At 41.6% G+C, this 17549-nt stretch overlaps 1 pseudogene; it reads right to left on the bottom strand.

Annotated features, from left to right (window-relative positions):
• Positions 1 to 16101: 16101 nt before the first annotated feature.
• Positions 16102 to 16670, bottom strand: LOC112678720 (malignant T-cell-amplified sequence 1-like; annotated as a pseudogene).
• Positions 16671 to 17549: the final 879 nt, after the last annotated feature.

The raw sequence follows: 17549 nt of genomic DNA, 5'->3' as shown, positions 1-17549 counted from the left end.
AAAGCACGTGGCGTCCTTTGTCTTTTTCTCGGGAGTGTCCCTTCCTCTTCTTTTCCCTCCCTTCTCTGCCTTTCCTTCTCTTCCCTTCTTTTTTTCATCCCATCTCTCAGTTTTCTTCTTTCTCTCTCAGTTTCTGTTTCTCTCTGCACAACTCTGTTGCCCCTCTGTGTTTCTTTCTCTGCTTCCCACTTTCTCTCTGCCATGTAAGGGCTTGTAGGTTGTTAACTGCACAAAGACACCTTGCCAAGAGGAGAAATGAAGGTGGAAATGCATCCTATACTCTAATTGCCAAGGTATATGTGCTGGCATGGGGCTTTGTCGGCCCAGAGGAGGCATCTTGTTCTAATTTACACAAAAGCATTTTTGGAGGGCTAACAGCAGCTCTTTCCTCCCTTAGAATGATCCCAGGGGAAAATAGTCATTTTTGTATTTTTCTCTTGACCCAGGCTTCCTCTGATTCTCAATAGGAACTTATGTTGCCCTTCTCCCGCCTGCTGACCAAACCTGGGCAGGTTGGAATTGCATTTGTATCACAAACATACCATTAAAAAGTTTCCCTGCACTATTTTAGTGCTTTCATCTTTTTTCAGTTGATTCTTTATTTTTGTTGGGACTTGAGTCGAAGAGCTAACCTTTCGCTCATTTGCTTTAGATGTATAACTCTAATTTTCTCTTCTTAGCTGTCTATACAGCTAGACCCTTTTACGTTCGTGTCGTCTCATTGGCAGCGGTGGTGTTTCTTCAATGGCAGAGTTTGTTACATAATCTCTGACCAGAGAGATGAAGATGGGGTGCCTTTTGCTTCTGCATGCTGCCAAACAATCAGAAAACCATGGATGTAGTTCAAGTTCTGTGAACGCTGTCGAGCTTGAGGTCCATTTCTAATTTTCCTTCATATCTGTAATGCCTGGTGCATTGCTTGGCACATAGTAGGCATTCAGGACTATGTATGCCTGGGTAAAGAAGTGCATAAGTAAATCCTCCTCTAACCACAGGCCACCTTGGAGATTCACCCTGGCACTAAATGTAGCTGTTATAAATTGACGCCACGGCAGTTACACTGACCCTCACATTTAGTTGACCCAAGTTATGGTGAAGTGATACCCGTGTTAGGCACAGGGACTGGTGAGATGTGAGCAACAGGAACATACTGAGGTTGAGTCAGTTAAGAAATAGTACATGGGGAAAGGCAGGGAGCCTAGGAACCAGCTCTTAGCCATGGAGCAAAGCTCATACCAGGTCACTCATGGGAACAAGAAGAGATTGTTTCTTGGTTCTGCTCCATCACTGTGGTGACAGCAATTTTGGCCCACCTCGGCTGTCCCATTGACTGACATCTTGCCCTCCTCTAACTTCACAGCTTCTGCTTGGCCTGCCTGGTCTTAGGGTATCTCTCAGCTTCTGGAGTCCTTCCTTTCTGATGGCTGTGTAGATCCCACTGTGCAGCTATCCAAGAAGGGCTCTAACTGGATTGGCTAGCCACATCCAGCAGAGCCCCAGCTCAGCTGCAGAGATGTTGTGCTAGGCTGAATCAGGGACGGTGCCCCGTATATGAGCAGTCCCCTCAGATAGGGATTAAGGGGGCATATATTTGAGGCTACCCAGAAGTGTTCAGAATGCATGGCCTACATGCCTCACAGGGATTGCCCTTGTCTCTTGAGTGGCAAGCCAGAATGTTTTTTAAGGTTACGATCACAGAGTATTCAACGCTGACCCATCGAGTGCAGCTTATCCCAGGAATACTTTTATGGTACCACATACAGGTCCAGTAATGGCTCTGAACCTTGTGTGTAGACAGTAAAGACAGTAGAACAGGTCAGCCAGTAGAGGGCACATCATGGAAGCTCTCAGCCAGTTGGTACTCTGTAGGGCCTAGCGTTCCTTGGTTTACAGTCCCTCTTACTAGGATGTGATTTTTCTTTATGTCGCTGACTCACAGTGCCTGACAAAAAGGTGCTAGAGGTGGCTCAAAAGTGCCAGGGGAGAGTACCACACTGGAGTGTTTTACTGAAATTTGAGCCTCCTTCAAGAAAATAGCTCAGAAAACAATTGGACCATTTGGGATTGGCAGAAATCCTTTGATGTGATGAAAGAAGGACATCATAAAACTCACTGAAGCCTGGGAGGGCTAACTAAAAGACTGTGTGGAATTGGAAGAAATGGTGGTTGGAACCTGTCAGACCTCAGGAGATTTGATGAGCACAGTCGTGACCTCTTTAAGCATTAATGCTGTGATGACTGTGTACATCACTGGTTCGGTTGGTGCTCCCGTTTGGGGGAATGCGTTAGCTCAACCTGTGCGCCTTGCTATTTCCCCAAAAAATGAACACACAAGACAATAGCCAGGAGAAGAGTCCTGATCTCTCTTCCATCCTCACACAACTGGCACTCACTGGCATTTTCTCTCATTTTCTCTGCCAGTGTGAGGAATACAACAGGGCTGCATCTGTTCTCTTGTTCCACAGTGAGTGTCGCCATGAGTCCAAATACTGTTTCCCTTTTGGAGACTTGGCAGCTAGCCCAAGCCTCCTGCCTGGGCCTGGGTAGGGGGGATTATGGAGAGGCTGCCCAGGTCATTGTCATTGTCCCCCCTTGATCTCTCCTTTTAAGTGGCAGACTCAGTCACTGGCGCCATCAATCTAGCACATTTCATAAACAATAAATTCATTTTAAAAACCTGCCACTGAGCAGCCATCTGTCTCCATTTTTGTCAATCTGCTATTATAACAATGCTACTGTACTGTGAGGTTGTCTTTCACTAAAGACTCCTTGATCTCAAGGCGAATGTGTTAAACATGGAGACAAGAGCTATGGGCCAACTGACAGCATTTCCACCCACTAGCCTTTCATCAGTGGAGCCTGGAATTTAAATCCTGATTTTGACCTAAGGTGATGATATTGATGGTTTCTCTATTTTTCTGTGCTTGATTTATATTCTTTAAGATTATAGAGTGTTCCAGCTTCCTGATTTATTACTTATTAGTTAGGAAAAAGGCAGACAAATGTTATTACCGGTTGAGTATTGCTGATGGATAAACTGAGGCATAGAGTAGTTAATTGCCCAAAATCAGCTATCAAAGGAAAAGAAATGGGAATGTATTTTGGAACTGTGATCTCTCTCTTGAACAACTGAGTCATCTCCTGTTATCTGTTTGTTTGTTTTGTTTTTGTACCACTTAAGCATTTCACAAAACCACTACACATGGACATTTTCCTCTCCAGAGGCCAGTCTGAACATAGCAAGGAGAACTGGAACTAGCTCTGAGCTGAGTTTTAAGAAGAAGCTGACACCTGGATCCCAACCCAGTTTTTAATACATAACATCTACCATGTATTTTTGCAGCACTCGGGACCTCTCTCCACTAATCATTTTTATTAGGGAGAAAACCTATTAAACAAAACCAAAAAAACCTCAACAACATAAAATCTCTGAAACCAAGCCAAGGGATGCAGACAGCACTAGAAGGGACTGTGGGCAGTGGAAATCCCTCTTGCAAAGGAAGCTTGTTAACTTATGCTCAGTCCCTCATGCCTCCCTCTAGATGGAACATTTGCAAGAGCTCGGCGTGTATTTTCATGTGCTTACCATCAGAGAACACCCTTAAAAGCCATTTGGGATGATAGGAGAGTTTTAGGTGGGAAGAAGGTTTTCAGAGCTATTTAAAACCACATGATTTCCATGACTGTGCCACACTGGTCTGCTAACGTGGACGCTTATCTGAAACAAGTGAGCTCTCATTTGCAAGCGCGGGTTTCAAGGAAGGAAGCCATCCTGTTTTGCTCATTCCTGTAGCATCATGGACTGTCACTGCCCAGGGGCATTGTTCCCCTGTCTCTGCCTTCTCCAAATGTACTTGGCTTTCTTTTTTTTTTTTTTTTTTTTTTTACACAGCAATTGTACCATTTTATTTTATTTATTTATTTATTTTTTTTATTTTTTTTATTGGTGTTCAATTTACTAACATACAGAATAACACCCAGTGCCCGTCACCCATTCACTCCCACCCCCCCGCCCTCCTCCCCTTCTACCACCCCTAGTTCGTTTCCCAGAGTTAGCAGTCTTTACGTTCTGTCTCCCTTTCTGATATTTCCCACACATTTCTTCTCCCTTCCCTTATTTTCCCTTTCACTATTATTTATATTCCCCAAATGAATGAGAACATATAATGTTTGTCCTTCTCCGACTGACTTACTTCACTCAGCATAATACCCTCCAGTTCCATCCACGTTGAAGCAAATGGTGGGTATTTGTCATTTCTAATAGCTGAGTAATATTCCATTGTATACATGGCCAAACTGTGGAAGGAGCCTCGGTGTCCAACGAAAGATGAATGGATAAAGAAGATGTGGTTTATGTACTTGGCTTTCAACACATTTCTTGTAGTCTTCGTGCTTAATCCTCTTTGTGCCTTTCCCACTACTTTGTTCTTGTTTTTGCTGTGTTGAGCACAGTGCCTCCTTCCTGCTGGAACTGAAAGCGCCAGCTTCCCCTTGATCATTCAGTGGGTGCTAAGAACAACACTTGTGCCTTATTCTTGTTTCTTGGGGTGATGGTTAATTTTAGGTGTCAACTTGAATAGGTTGTTGTGCCCTGTCTAGACTAGTGCGCTAGAGTCTGATGAAATGCTAGCCTAAGTATTGCCGTGAAGGTATTATTTAGATGTAATAATGTTTAAATCGGATTTTCAATAAAAGCAGATTATTCTCCATCTAATCTGAAGGCCTTCAGGACAAAGATGGGTTTCCTGAAGAAAAAGAAATTTGAGTCAAGATTCCAACATAGAAATTCTGCCTTAGTTTCCAGCCTGCTGGCCTGTCCTGCAGTTGTCAGTGGCAAGACTGCAGCATCACCCTGAATTTCCAGCCCATTGACATGCCCTGTGAATTTTGAATTTGCTAGCCTCTGTAATTGCTTGGACCATACCTTAAAATAAATCTGCCTTCCTCTTTTCTCTCTCCATATGTGTATCTCTTATCTGTTGGTTCTGTTACTTTGGACAACTCTGGATCACTGTACTTGGTTAATACCAAACACATTTCTTTCCCTCCAAAGGACAAACAGGTAATTGGAGCATTCTGGAACTTGTCCAGTCCTGCCTCATAATAGTCGTGTGATGTTGGTCAAGTTACAAACACCTCTGTGTCTCTGTTTATTTTGAATATTTATTTATTTATTTATTCATGATAGATGTAGAGAGAGAGAGAGAGAGAGGGAGAGAGGCAGAGACACAGGCAGAGGGAGAAGCAGGCTCCATGCAGGGAGCCCAACGCAGGACTTGATCCTGGGACTCCAGGATCGCATCCTGGGCCAAAAACAGGCACTAAACCACTGAGCCACTCAGGGATCCTTTCTGTTTACTTTAAATAGGAATAAAGAGCCCTTCTGCATTACCCAGAGCAGAGTCCATACTGTGGTGTTTTGAGTTTTCGTTGTGACTTAGAGGGAAATTTTCAACAATGTCTGGGGCCCTGGATATCCTACAGATGAAGGAGGAGGGTGTCCTCAAATTGCTTGCAGCAGGAACTCACTTAGATGGGGCCAACCTTGACTTCCAAGTGGATCGGTACATCTACAAAAGGACAAGTGATGGCATCTATGCTCTGTGTGAAGACAGCCTGAGAAAACCTGGCTGAGGTCACGTCACATCCTCCAGGAATACCAGCCACTGGGCTGTGAAGTTTGCTGCTGCCCCTGGAGCCACTCCTGTGATTGGCTGGGAGCCACTCCTGGAACCTTCCATGACCAGATCCAGGCAGTCTTCCAGAGCTGAGACTTCTGGTGGCTCCTGCTCCAGGACTGACCACCAACCTCGTGAGACGCATCTCATGTTAACTGGCCCAACATCACTCTGTGTGACACACTTCTCTACCCATGTGGGTGGGGCCATCCTGTGCAACCCCAGGGAACTCAGTCCCAAGGTCAGAGGAGGCCGAAGCTGGCTGGGACGTTCTCCACATGTGCAGTCCTGGCTCCCTTGAACTCTTGAGGGAAGTCTCATCTGATCCCCTCCTCACAGAGGTTCTGAAGAGACTGACGAGGAGGAGCATCCTGCTGCTGGAAAGGCTGTGAGCAAAGGAATTTCAGGCCAAATGCATAGCCCCAGTTCCAGAGTTCACTGCTACTCACCCCAAGGTGGTGGTGGGGTCTGGAGGTGCCCTGTGCTCTCTGGGCCTGGTGGTTCCCTGCTGGTGCAGCTCCCACTGTGCAGGCCTGAGTGCAGGGACAACTACTGACCAGTAGGAAGCTCTATCTTCCACAGACTTAAAACAGAAAGGGGAACTAAGTTTGGTGGACAAGAAAACCACTTCTGAAATCTAATTAAAAGGAATAAAGAGAATATTTGCTGTTAAGATTATTATAAGGATTAAATGAGGGTGTACTTGCCACATAGCAAGCATTATATGTTTTTTAGATGTATATCATGGTCTGTTGATGTGTGTAGGCATGCAACCGCGTCTGTGGGGGAAAATATGGAATGACCTTCATGGTGTTCCCAGTTCTTTCTATTTTTCCTGAAGTAATGCATTTCTGTGGTGGTGAAGGAAAGAACTTGAGCATTTGGAGGTAGATAAGGCCACCTTCACATCCTGGCTCTTCCATCTGCTAGCTTTATGATTTAAAACAACTGATACTCTTTTTTGAGGCTCTGGATGTAAGACTGTTAGTTTGACCCTAGCTCAGTAGGAGTAGAGGTCTTGAGGAGTGGGCTCTGCTGAGTCTATAGAGATTCACCCTGCAGTGTGAGGGAACTGGAGGATGCATGTTTTGATGCATCTCCCTGGCTCACCATCCAGGAAGCAAGACTTTCGAAGATGATGCCATGACATACCATGGGAGTCTTCCCTAGTTTTGCCACTAAATGTGTCCCAAATTGCTCAAGATTGGTTGTCATTAAAATCCAGAGAATGGGGTCCCTATTGGAAGTCTGATAAAGAGCTCAAAAACCTGGTGTGTAGAGTAGCAAAAGGTAATAGGGGATGGAGGACAAATGGAAAAGATACAGACCAGCTGCCAGATTAGGGTCTTTGATGTGAATAACTGTGGGAAGTCCCAACTGCACACAGGGGCTTGGAAGGAATCTCAGGATGTTACTAAGTAGTGGTATCCACTTTTCACTCAAAAATTAAGATTTTTCTTTTCCGTTATACTTCAGAGCAATGATTCTTACCCAGTAGAGATTTTGTTCCCCAGGTGACATTTGGAAATGTCTGGAGTCATTTTTTATTTGTACATCAGGGGTGGGGGGTTGCTATTATCATCCACTGGGCATCTAGAACTGCTGAACATCCTGCAGTACACAGAGCACCCCACAACAAAGTATCCAGCTCAAAATGTCAGTAATGCCCAGGTAGAGAAATCCTACTCTGGAGGCCTTCCCTCCTAAAGGAAGGAGAAGCAATCCTAGTATATACTGTTAGACTGGTGGCCATAAAAAAGGATAGTAGTCCGATTGCCTTTTCAGGAGAACAGGAGACTTGAATGTATTTTGAATACTTCCTGCACAACAAAGTATTTCATTGAATGAATAGTGTGGTGTTGTGGCTGCTGCTGTACCAAAACCAGACATTAGATCATAGAGTTGGAAATGATATTGAGACCAGTTCACCTCATTGCCTCATCACAATGGTGAGGTAAAGCCAAGATGGATTCCGCAACAGTAAAAGAGCTTCCCTGACAGTGACCTTGTTTCTGCCGTTCAGTTGGTGTTCTCTGTGTGGTCTCCTGTTGCTCCAAGTTTTATCTCCCCAGTTAGGGGGCGAGCTCAGGGCATCTAAGGGCTCTGGATTCTCCCTTTCCTGGGCCTCCTGCCATTCCTAACAAAGGGCAAGCCCTCAGGAAAGAAATGTTTAATAAAGGAAAGTCACCACCCAGCTTAATGTAGTCCAACAGGCTGACAACCTGGAAAAAAAAAATTAGGACAGGAAGAAGAAAACCATCCTCAGTGATGAATGTTCTAAAATTAGTGTCTGCAGTACAGGTATTGTATCTCCTCAGAATATTAATATGCCCTCAGTGGAATACATCATCGAGATTTTACTGGAAAATTAGAAAGGGCAAGGGAAGAGTTTCAGGCTGAAAGGATATTTTGAATATCTTAAGGGATTGAAATAAACAAATTAAAAAATGAATTTGTTATGTTCAGGACCCGATGAATGACAAGGCAGTAAGTTTTAGGTCGTCTTTATGGTGGCAGATGGGAAAGCCTCAGAGGATTCTTGTGTCCCAAAGAGCTTTTCATCAAAATATTTTCCAGATTCTTTAAAGGTATTTCCAATATACTCTGTTATGAAGGTTGTAACCCGCTCAAGATCACTTAGTGGCAAAGCCAGCACTAATACACATTTTTTCAAGTATTAGACTGTTATCATGTTCTGCTTCACCTGCCATTTGTTATGGTGTCTTGACATTCCACCATTGACAGGTAGGGAGATAATAAGGTGATGGGTGTTTGGAATCAGGCATATGGATATGCATCCCAGCTTTGCTGCTCTGCTCTCTTCCTGTGGGGCTTGCTTAACTTTTCTGATTTTGGTTTTCTCATCTAGGAATAGAGAAAATAATTACCATGAGCAGTTTATTTATCTCTGTCATGAAAGCTTCTGGGTCTCCTAAATCCCTTTGTAAAGCAGTTATTATAAGTTTTCATAACTTAGACGAGTGCTTCTCAGACTGATTCACGGAATAGTTGTTCTGTAAGCTGTGTTTGAGAGTTTTTTTGTGATTGTGTTTCATGACTAAACGAGCGTGATAGAGAACAATTAAACCAGGGTAAACAGACGTAGGAATTCTCAGAGTCTTTAATAACTTAATCAGGACTGTTACTCACCCAGAGGATATAATCAGCATTGTACAAATTTGTGTGACCACAGAACTCTTTTTTTCAGTGAAGCATCTGGGGGACACTGGTTTCCAAAGAAGACCGTTTGGGAATTATGGTAAGTTAATTGTATTGATGGACCCGTCCCTTGTTTCTGGACTCATTCATTCACTTGTTTTGGTCAGTCAGTTGTTAGCAGGTATGATGCAAACAGAGGGTTGGGAAATGCCATGAGGCTTACTTTCTTGCTGCTCTTCATAATCATGATCTTAATCACACTCTCTTCTTGCTCCATCATAGTTAGAGTTTACGCTAGGTCTAATCTCCTGGAAGGATGAGAAAAACTTGTGGAGGGCAGACTTTTCATGGCTGAGGTCATTTGAGACATGCATGTCCCAAGCCAACCACCACCAGAAACATGATCCCAGCCAGTTACTACCTGACCTAGAAAACATGCAAGTGAGCCCAACCAAGATCAGGAGAAATTCCCTACTTAAATCACGAACCCGCAAATCTGTGAGCTAAGTAAATGATTGTTGTTTCAGGCCATTCAGTTTTTGGGTCATCTATTGTTATGTGTGGCAGTAGGACACTAATACAGAAATTGGAATGGAAGCTGATACAGAAATGAAATGTCCACACTTTGGTCCTAATTATTCATTTTACCCCCATATGCAAAATATATTTGCTCCCTCCTCCCAAGATTCCTAAAAAAAAAAAAATCCCATCTAATCACAGCATCATGCTCAAGGTTCAGGATGTCAACATGTATTAACAGATCCAAATGTGACTTCTTGGATACAGTTCCTTTGAGTTGAAGATCTATGAATGGAAAAAAAAAAAAAAAGTGATTTGTCCCCAAACCTAATGAAACCAGGTAAGAATAGGATAATTGTAGTACACTACCCCATTTAAAAAGAGGAAGAATGGGAAACACTTAAAGAGGTACTAGTTTATAGCAACTCTGAAGTCTAGCCTTGCAAATGCTTCCAGGACTGCCGATTCAGAGGAGTGGAATGTTCTTGATTAGGCCTCATTTCTCCCTGAGAGTGACTTTCCAGTCCATTGTTTTATGTAGCTCTGTGCTCTAACATGTGGGATATCTTTACTTTGTTACCATGCTTGGCCGTCTCTGTGCTTTGCACAGTATTCTCAGTCCGCTCCCCGTTTGTAGAAATGGAGAGCTCGGAGGTTTTCTAGACACTTTTTTGACTGTCTCTGTTTCTTTTAGTATAAATTGGTGAGACTTTTGACAGTATGGTACCCTCAAACGTTTTGTGGATTTCTTAGTACAGTACCCTCAAACTTTTTGTGGGTTTCTTATAAATGTGATGAGCCAAAAGCAACTCGTACCATACTTTTAGAGCTAGATCTCTCTCAGAGCTTAAGCACTTACTTGGGCAAGTCAGGTTGCTGTGGGACAATGCTCAAGATTTCTAGTAGCCTTGTCTAGCATACAGGATCTGCTAGGTTTTTCTTTCTTTCTTTCAGGGGTCATAATAAAAAGTCTTAAATATTTGATTGGATACTTGCCCTAGGATACATTTTATTTTGAGAATTTTTGCTAACCGGAGGATTAGAGATGAGCAACAATTTTGTTTTCCAGCTAAGAAGCTCTGGTCCCATTATAGTCCCTCTAAATTTCCTTACACACTGGTCAGTTATTTTTCTAACCCTCTTCCTTGCTATAGAACCTTATCAATATGCAGTAAGAGCCGTGAACTTACTGAACCGAACTGACACCGTGAACACCCCCCCGCCCCCAGAAACGTTACTGCTTAAATTCCAAACCTCATTAGTACATCTTCTGTTTTCTGAATAATCACATGTGGTGGTTCTACAGTCTTTTTCTCTGCTGCTACATAACCCATGTCATTTTTTATATCCTTCTAGAGAAGTTTTCTTACCATTTTTCTAGCCTCTGTCCAATGCCTGGTCTCAAAGCCAATGCCACATTTTTTAGTTTTGGTTGTTGCAGTACCCTTATTCTAAATAACTGCTGTATCAATTATCTGTTGCCTCAAATAATGCTACATAACAAGTCATCCCAAAATTCAGTAGCTTACACAACCATTTATTTAACTCACAAGTCTACAATCAACAGTTGAGAATGAATTGTGCTTCTTGTCTTTGACATGTTTTCTTGAAAGATCAGCTGATCTAGGGTGGCCTTCGCTTGAGCCACTTGCCTCAACTGCATAGATTGTGCATCCTCCCATGGGCTAGTCCAGTGTGTTCTCGTAGCTGTGTCATAGTGCAAGAGTGTCCAAACCCAGTCATGCAAGGGGCATGCAGAAACTTGCAGGCTCTTGTCAAGCTTCTGCCAACATTTCTTTGGCCAAAGCAGGGCAAATGACCAAGTCCAGAGTTGGAGTGGGGGGAGATTACATAGTTGGAGGGAAAGAGGTGTGAGTACAGATTGGCCACTAAGTGGGGCCTGTTAATAATCTCCATCTACTATAGGAATTGTTTCTGTGAAAGTATTAGAATCTCTTGAGTTATAACCTTGCTCCAGCGCCTTCTTGGAACAGGGCTCACTGATGTCCTCATTGGTTAGCTATCTCAGGTTCTTTGGCTTTTCTGGCTCTTTCATAAATTTGTTTGGAATATTTTCAAATCCACCTACATTTCTTGCCAGTATTATCTTTTCAAAGTAAGTTCCATATGTTTATTACCTATAGGGTTGAGTGGTACCTTTTCTTATTTGTCATAAGTTAATCATTCTCATTAGAAGAGTAAATAACAGATTAAAAAAAATGTGAGGGAAGAATGTGAGGGGAAGGAATGATTTCCAAAAGCAGAGGTGTTTGAGTGTCAATGAAGTGAATGTGTGTAAATATGGCTACATGTGCGTGTATACCTTTACATTGTGTGTGTACACAAATGTTTGTGAATATATACATTTTTGTACACATGTGCATCAGTGCATGTATATATGCATGGAGTGGGTGTTTTTTTTTTTCATTAAAAAAAATGCCACTGTACCTGATCTGGTCAATTAATAAGACAGTGAGATGAGTACTCATAGGGCAAAGCCCAGTGGGAGAAGAAGGAAATAATGAAATAGGAATCAAAAGGGTTATAAGGACAAAATAGGAGTTGGGAGCTCCTATACCCCAGTCGACACTTTCAGATTTGAGAAATTGGAGATGGCAGTTATGAGCAGTTTGTCACTGCTTCTACCCCTATGTCCTTTGTTAAACCTGGATGCTAGGGAAAAAGGGCAATACATCTATGTTGTTGCCCTCCTGTAAAATGAAACAGAGTAGTGCCAGATAGATTTTATCTCTTTGATTTTCTCACTAAGATGTCACATCCTTATTGGAGATAGAAGACTAGGGGTAAGATATCTAGCCCTTTCTCTGTCTCAAGAGTGGGGTATTCTGTTTCCTCTGAAATATTTTATATTTGAGAACACACATCAGGTTTGTCTTTGCCAAGACTGTCTTCCAGGAGGCCTGGTTTGGGTTAGGAACTTGACTGGTTATTCATCCATTTCACGAGTCCCTCAAGCCTCCCAGTGAAGTCACAGAAATCTGGCGTTCTCTGGAAGCCTGAGTTCTAGTTCTCCACAATGCGCTGGGCTCTTGGGACCGTGGGAGATTTCATGTTGTAATGTATTAAAATATTTGTTTTCCTAGGTAGGACTCAGGAAGCTGGCTCTCTTTGATGTTAGTGGTAACCTCTGAGAGGAAATACTCTTAAGCTGGCAGGGGCCTGTGTGAGGCTGTGAGATTGGAAACTTGCTTAGAATTTTATAATCTTAGATGACCTAGTAAGACTTAGTCAATGGAGAGAATTACAGACTCAATGAGATAGGTATTGCTACTGTCCCCATTTCCGAGATTAAGGGGTATGCTCACTGACTTGGGATAATTCCAGGAAAATGCTCTTGAATACCTCCCTATACTGTCTCTACGACCTGTTGTGACCAAAAGTCTGGAAGCTTCATTTACCAGCCCCTAGTAGTAAGCAGCAATGCAAAATACATGGCCCTAGACCGGCAGAGTCTAGATTTCACTGTCTTGCCTTTGCTACCTACAGTTACCAGGCCCAGCACCACAGAGCCCTTCCTTTGGCATGCTTTGAACCAGTTACCTTTCTCTGCTCAAAGAACAGATAATGAGGTGCAGAACCTTAGTCACTGCTCAGCTAAGAAAGTGACAGATATCCTAAGGCCTTATAGCACTTCCTATGTGAAACTTGATTTACTGTGAATGTAAGTCATAAAAATGATGCATGATATGTTGATTTGATGTAACAATCAATGTCTAGTTAATAAACGGCTCACAGTGGTTTTCATACCTGAAGACAGTGTTTGATTTTCCAGCCTATACGTCACATTGTAGCTCAAAAAGTGCTTGAGAAACAAATCCTCACTTATGCATAAACATATTCAAAGGCAAAAGATTTATTTATTGATGAGAGCTTCAAATTGACCAATTTTTAGCTTTTTCTTCTGAAAAGAAGAAAGCTTTCCAAAAAAGAGATTGCTACCAGATGTAGTGGATTACACAGCACTTGCTTAGATATGAAAAGCAGATGAAATGGAATATTCTGGTTTCTGATTCAGCCTTATTCTTATCTACACATAGCTCTTCTTAAGTGAACTTGACAGTGTTGTGGGCTGATATTAAGATAGACGACTTTAGTAAACAAGGAAAAGGGTTTCACTCCCTACAATAGCAAATGGGCTTTATAATAGAAATTTCTTTGTGCAGGGGAAGATATTACAATTTTCAACACACAATAAATATATTTGCTAGACAAAAAAATGCATTTCATTACATGCAATGCACTTTCTATTGTACATTAACCACTTTTTTGCTTTGTGTGGAAAAGTACCATTTCTACTGTAAAATGTCTGCAATTTATTTTTATGAGTCTGTTTTTCCTATGAAGTAAGAACATTCCATTACATAACCTCGTACTGATAAATGTACATTATATAAGAGGTGAAATATGCAGTACAAACATCTGAGTTTTTATTGTTTGGGTATCTGTACAGTTCTGAGAGCAGACAGTTAAAATTGTGGGCCAGAATAGCTAATTTTATTAACAACCAGTCTGTAATTACTAGGTTTACTGGAGTCATTTACTTTGATACTCTCAGCAACCATAATGGATATGTATGTTCTCTAAAATAATACTACTGCATACTTCAGCTACAGCCATAATTTTTCCTGATAATATCTCCACTGGGTTAAAAAAAACATAATTAATACTTTATTTAATCCTTGCATACTGTATATGTAGTTGACTATCATTCAAAGTGGCACTTGCCCAGAGCCATAGTTTCTTCACAGTTGAAGGTATTTGACCCTGATTACTGTTTACTGGAAATATACCAAATACATTAAAAAAAAAAAAACCTGTAATAAAGAATTCCTACTCTCTATTTTCTCTGTCGTGAGGGTCACTGTCTTGTGTCTGGTGACCTATACGAGTTACGAAAGTCCTTGCAGATTAGAGAATTAACAATTATTTTGTTTATGTCAGTCTTAACACTTGCACATATGTAATGGACTATTTGTGGGGATGATGCTTGCCTTAAACTTATTTTATTCTTACATTTAGAAACATAAACAGGGGCAGCTGGGTGGCTTAGTGGTTGAGTGTCTGCCTTCGGCTCAGGGCGTGATCCTGGGGTCCTGGGATCAAGTCCCATATCAGTCTCCCCATGAGGAGCCTGCTTCTCCCTCTGCCTGTGTCTCTGCCTCTCTCTGGGTCTCTCATGAATAAATAAATTCTATTAAAAAAAAAAAAAGAAGAAGAAGAAACATTGTTTATCCCTAAGGACAAGATAACAGGGAAAAAGGCTTGCCTACTTTGCTGCTTTGGGATGGTGTATCTAAAGAACGATTTTTGCAGAAACCAGTGGCTTCAGTCGGCCTGGCTCTGCATTAAGTGCTCCATGCATGCTGTCTTATTTATTCATCACAGCAACCCTGTGATGTAGGCTTTCACAGGACACATCGTGAATCTGGGACTAGCGCCTCAGTGTGGTCACAAGCCCAGGGAATGTTGGCTCTGGGACTGGACTCCAGCACAGCCTGGATATTCTCCGATATAGTTTGAGCAATTTCTAAATCTCTGAAGCCCAGAAATGAAAATAAAATCCATGTGGAAGCAAAAGAAGAAATTCTGAAGTGGTGGAACTGGAGACACAATATTTCTAGTGATCTAATATATAATTCACTATAATTTGTTTAACTCTGAAATGTTCATGTGTGATGTGCTGTACTTAAAAATATAGGCATATCTTGCGGATACGGTAGGTTCAGTGCCAGACCGCTGTGATAAAGTGAGTATCGCAATAAAGTGAGTCAAGTGAATTTTTGGCTTCCCAGTGCACATAAAATACATATACACACACTATACTGTAGTCTATTAAATGTGTGATAGGATTATGTTTAAAACACAATGCACATACCTTAATTAAAAATACTTTATTGCTAAAAACGTGCTAACCATCACCTGAGCCTCCAGTGAGTCATAATCTTTTTGCTGGCAGGAGGGTATTGAAACTGATAGCTGATCAGGGTGGTGGTCGCCGGAGGTGGGGATGACTGTGGCAATTTCTCAAAATAAGACAAAGAAGTTAACTGCATCCATGGACTCTTCCTTTCGTAAATGATTCCTCTATAGCAGGTAATGCTGTTTGATTCTAGGATTTCTTCCAGAGTTGGCATCAGTCCTCTCAAACCCTGCTACAACTTTATCAACTCAGTTTATGTAATATGCTAAAGCCTTTGTTGTCTTTTCAACAATATTCACGGCATCTGCACTAGCAGTAGGTTCCATTTAAGAAACCGTTTTTTTTGCTCATCCATAAGAAGCAACTTTCTTTTGTTCTTTTCATCACGAGGTTGCCTCAATGCAGCCCCATCTTCAGGCTCCATTTCTAACACTCATCTCTTGCTCTTGCCACCACGTCGGCAGTTACTTGATCCACTGAAGTCTTGAACCCCTTTCAAGACACCTATGAAGGCTGGTATCACTTCCTCCAAACTCTTGTTAATGTTGTTATTTTGACCTCTTCCCCAGAATCCCAAATGTTCTTAATGACATCTAGCATTTTCAGTTTACTTTGCCCAGGTCCATCGGAGGAATCACTATTTATGGCAGTGATCGCCTTATGAAGTATATAGATTTTTAGATTAATTTTGGAAATTTTATTTATTTTTGAATTTTAGCATCTGTTGAATTTATTCAGCATAACCACAGAGATATTGTCTTCATGCCGTCACACACAGACACAGATACAGCATGATATCCATATTTAGCCCAGAGCATTCCTTCCGAGGCTTGCTGATGTCTTCATAGGCCACAGCCCATCATTTAAATAATGGATGTTTTCAATGCCAATTCCTCTTTTGACTTTCTCAGTATCTTCTGCAGACATCTTCATGACTCCAATACACAGAGCATGCTGTTTTCCTTCTGCCATGATTGCAACAATTGACCCTACTACAACAGGGTGAAGTTTAGCTCTAGGAGACGTTAAGCCTGGACACATGGTAGTTGCTCCACTGAGTACAAATTGATGGCTCCTTTATCAACTTGCTGGTGTGGCAGGATAAAAGGATATTTGTGAAGTAACCTTAGGGTTGAATAAAAAGGCCCATCTCTTTCTCTAAAAAATAGTAATTCTCCATTTACTGTAAGGATTTCTCTATGTTCACAGCATCACACTATTTTGACAGGATCTTTCTTAGGCATGATTTGATTAAGCCACGGTTGAATCCCTGGAAATTGTTCTATCAATTGATTCTTAATACCCTTTATAACTGAGGTTTTCAACTGGATGCTGTGGGACACATTTTCTTTTTCATCAGATTTCTTGAACATGATCCAAGGTGAAGAGGGCGACGATAGGGAAGGGAATTTTTGAAATTTTAACTCTAGTATAGTTAACATACAACGTTATATTCATTTCAGGTATACAATATAGTGGTTCAGCAATTCTCTACCTTACTCAGTGCTCCTCATGACAGGTGTACCTTAATCCATATCACCTAATTCACCATCATCACCCATCCCCCCCCCTCCTCTCTGGTAACCATCAGTGTGTTCTCTGTAGTTCGGAGTCCGTTTCTTGGTTTGTCTCTCTCTTTTGTTTTGGTTGTTTGTTTCTTAAGTTCCACATATAAGTGAAATCATTTGATCTTTGTCTTTCTCTGACTTATTTTGCTTGGGATTGTACTCTCTGGCTTCATTCATGTTGCACCTGGCACAATCTCATTCTATTTTTGGTCGAATAATATTCCATTATGTATATATACCATATCATCTTTATCTGTTCATCAGTTGAGGGACACTTGGCTGCTTCCATAGTTTGACCATTATAAATAATGCTGTAATAAATAGGGGTGCATGTATCCTTTTGAATTAGTGTTTTTATATTTTGGGTGGGTAAATACCCAGTAGTGCAATTACTGGATCATAGGATAGTTCTATTTTTAACTTTTTGGGGAAGCTCCATACTGTTTTCCAGAGTGGCTGTACCAGTTTGCATTCCCACCAACAGTGCATGAAAGTACCCATTTGTCCACATCTTCTGCAACACTTGTTATTTCTCATGTTTTTTATTTTAGCCATTCTAAAATGTGTGAAGTGTTATCTTTATGTAGTTTGATTTGCATTTCCCTGATAATCAGTGATGTTGAGCATCTTTTCATGTGTTTGTTGGCCATCTGTGTTTCTTCTTTGAAGGAATATCTGTTCATG

The sequence above is a fragment of the Canis lupus genome, chromosome 22, assembly GCF_003254725.2.
Source record: "Canis lupus dingo isolate Sandy chromosome 22, ASM325472v2, whole genome shotgun sequence".
Taxonomy (NCBI): domain Eukaryota; kingdom Metazoa; phylum Chordata; class Mammalia; order Carnivora; family Canidae; genus Canis; species Canis lupus.
This window is presented reverse-complemented; position numbering and strand designations above follow the sequence as displayed.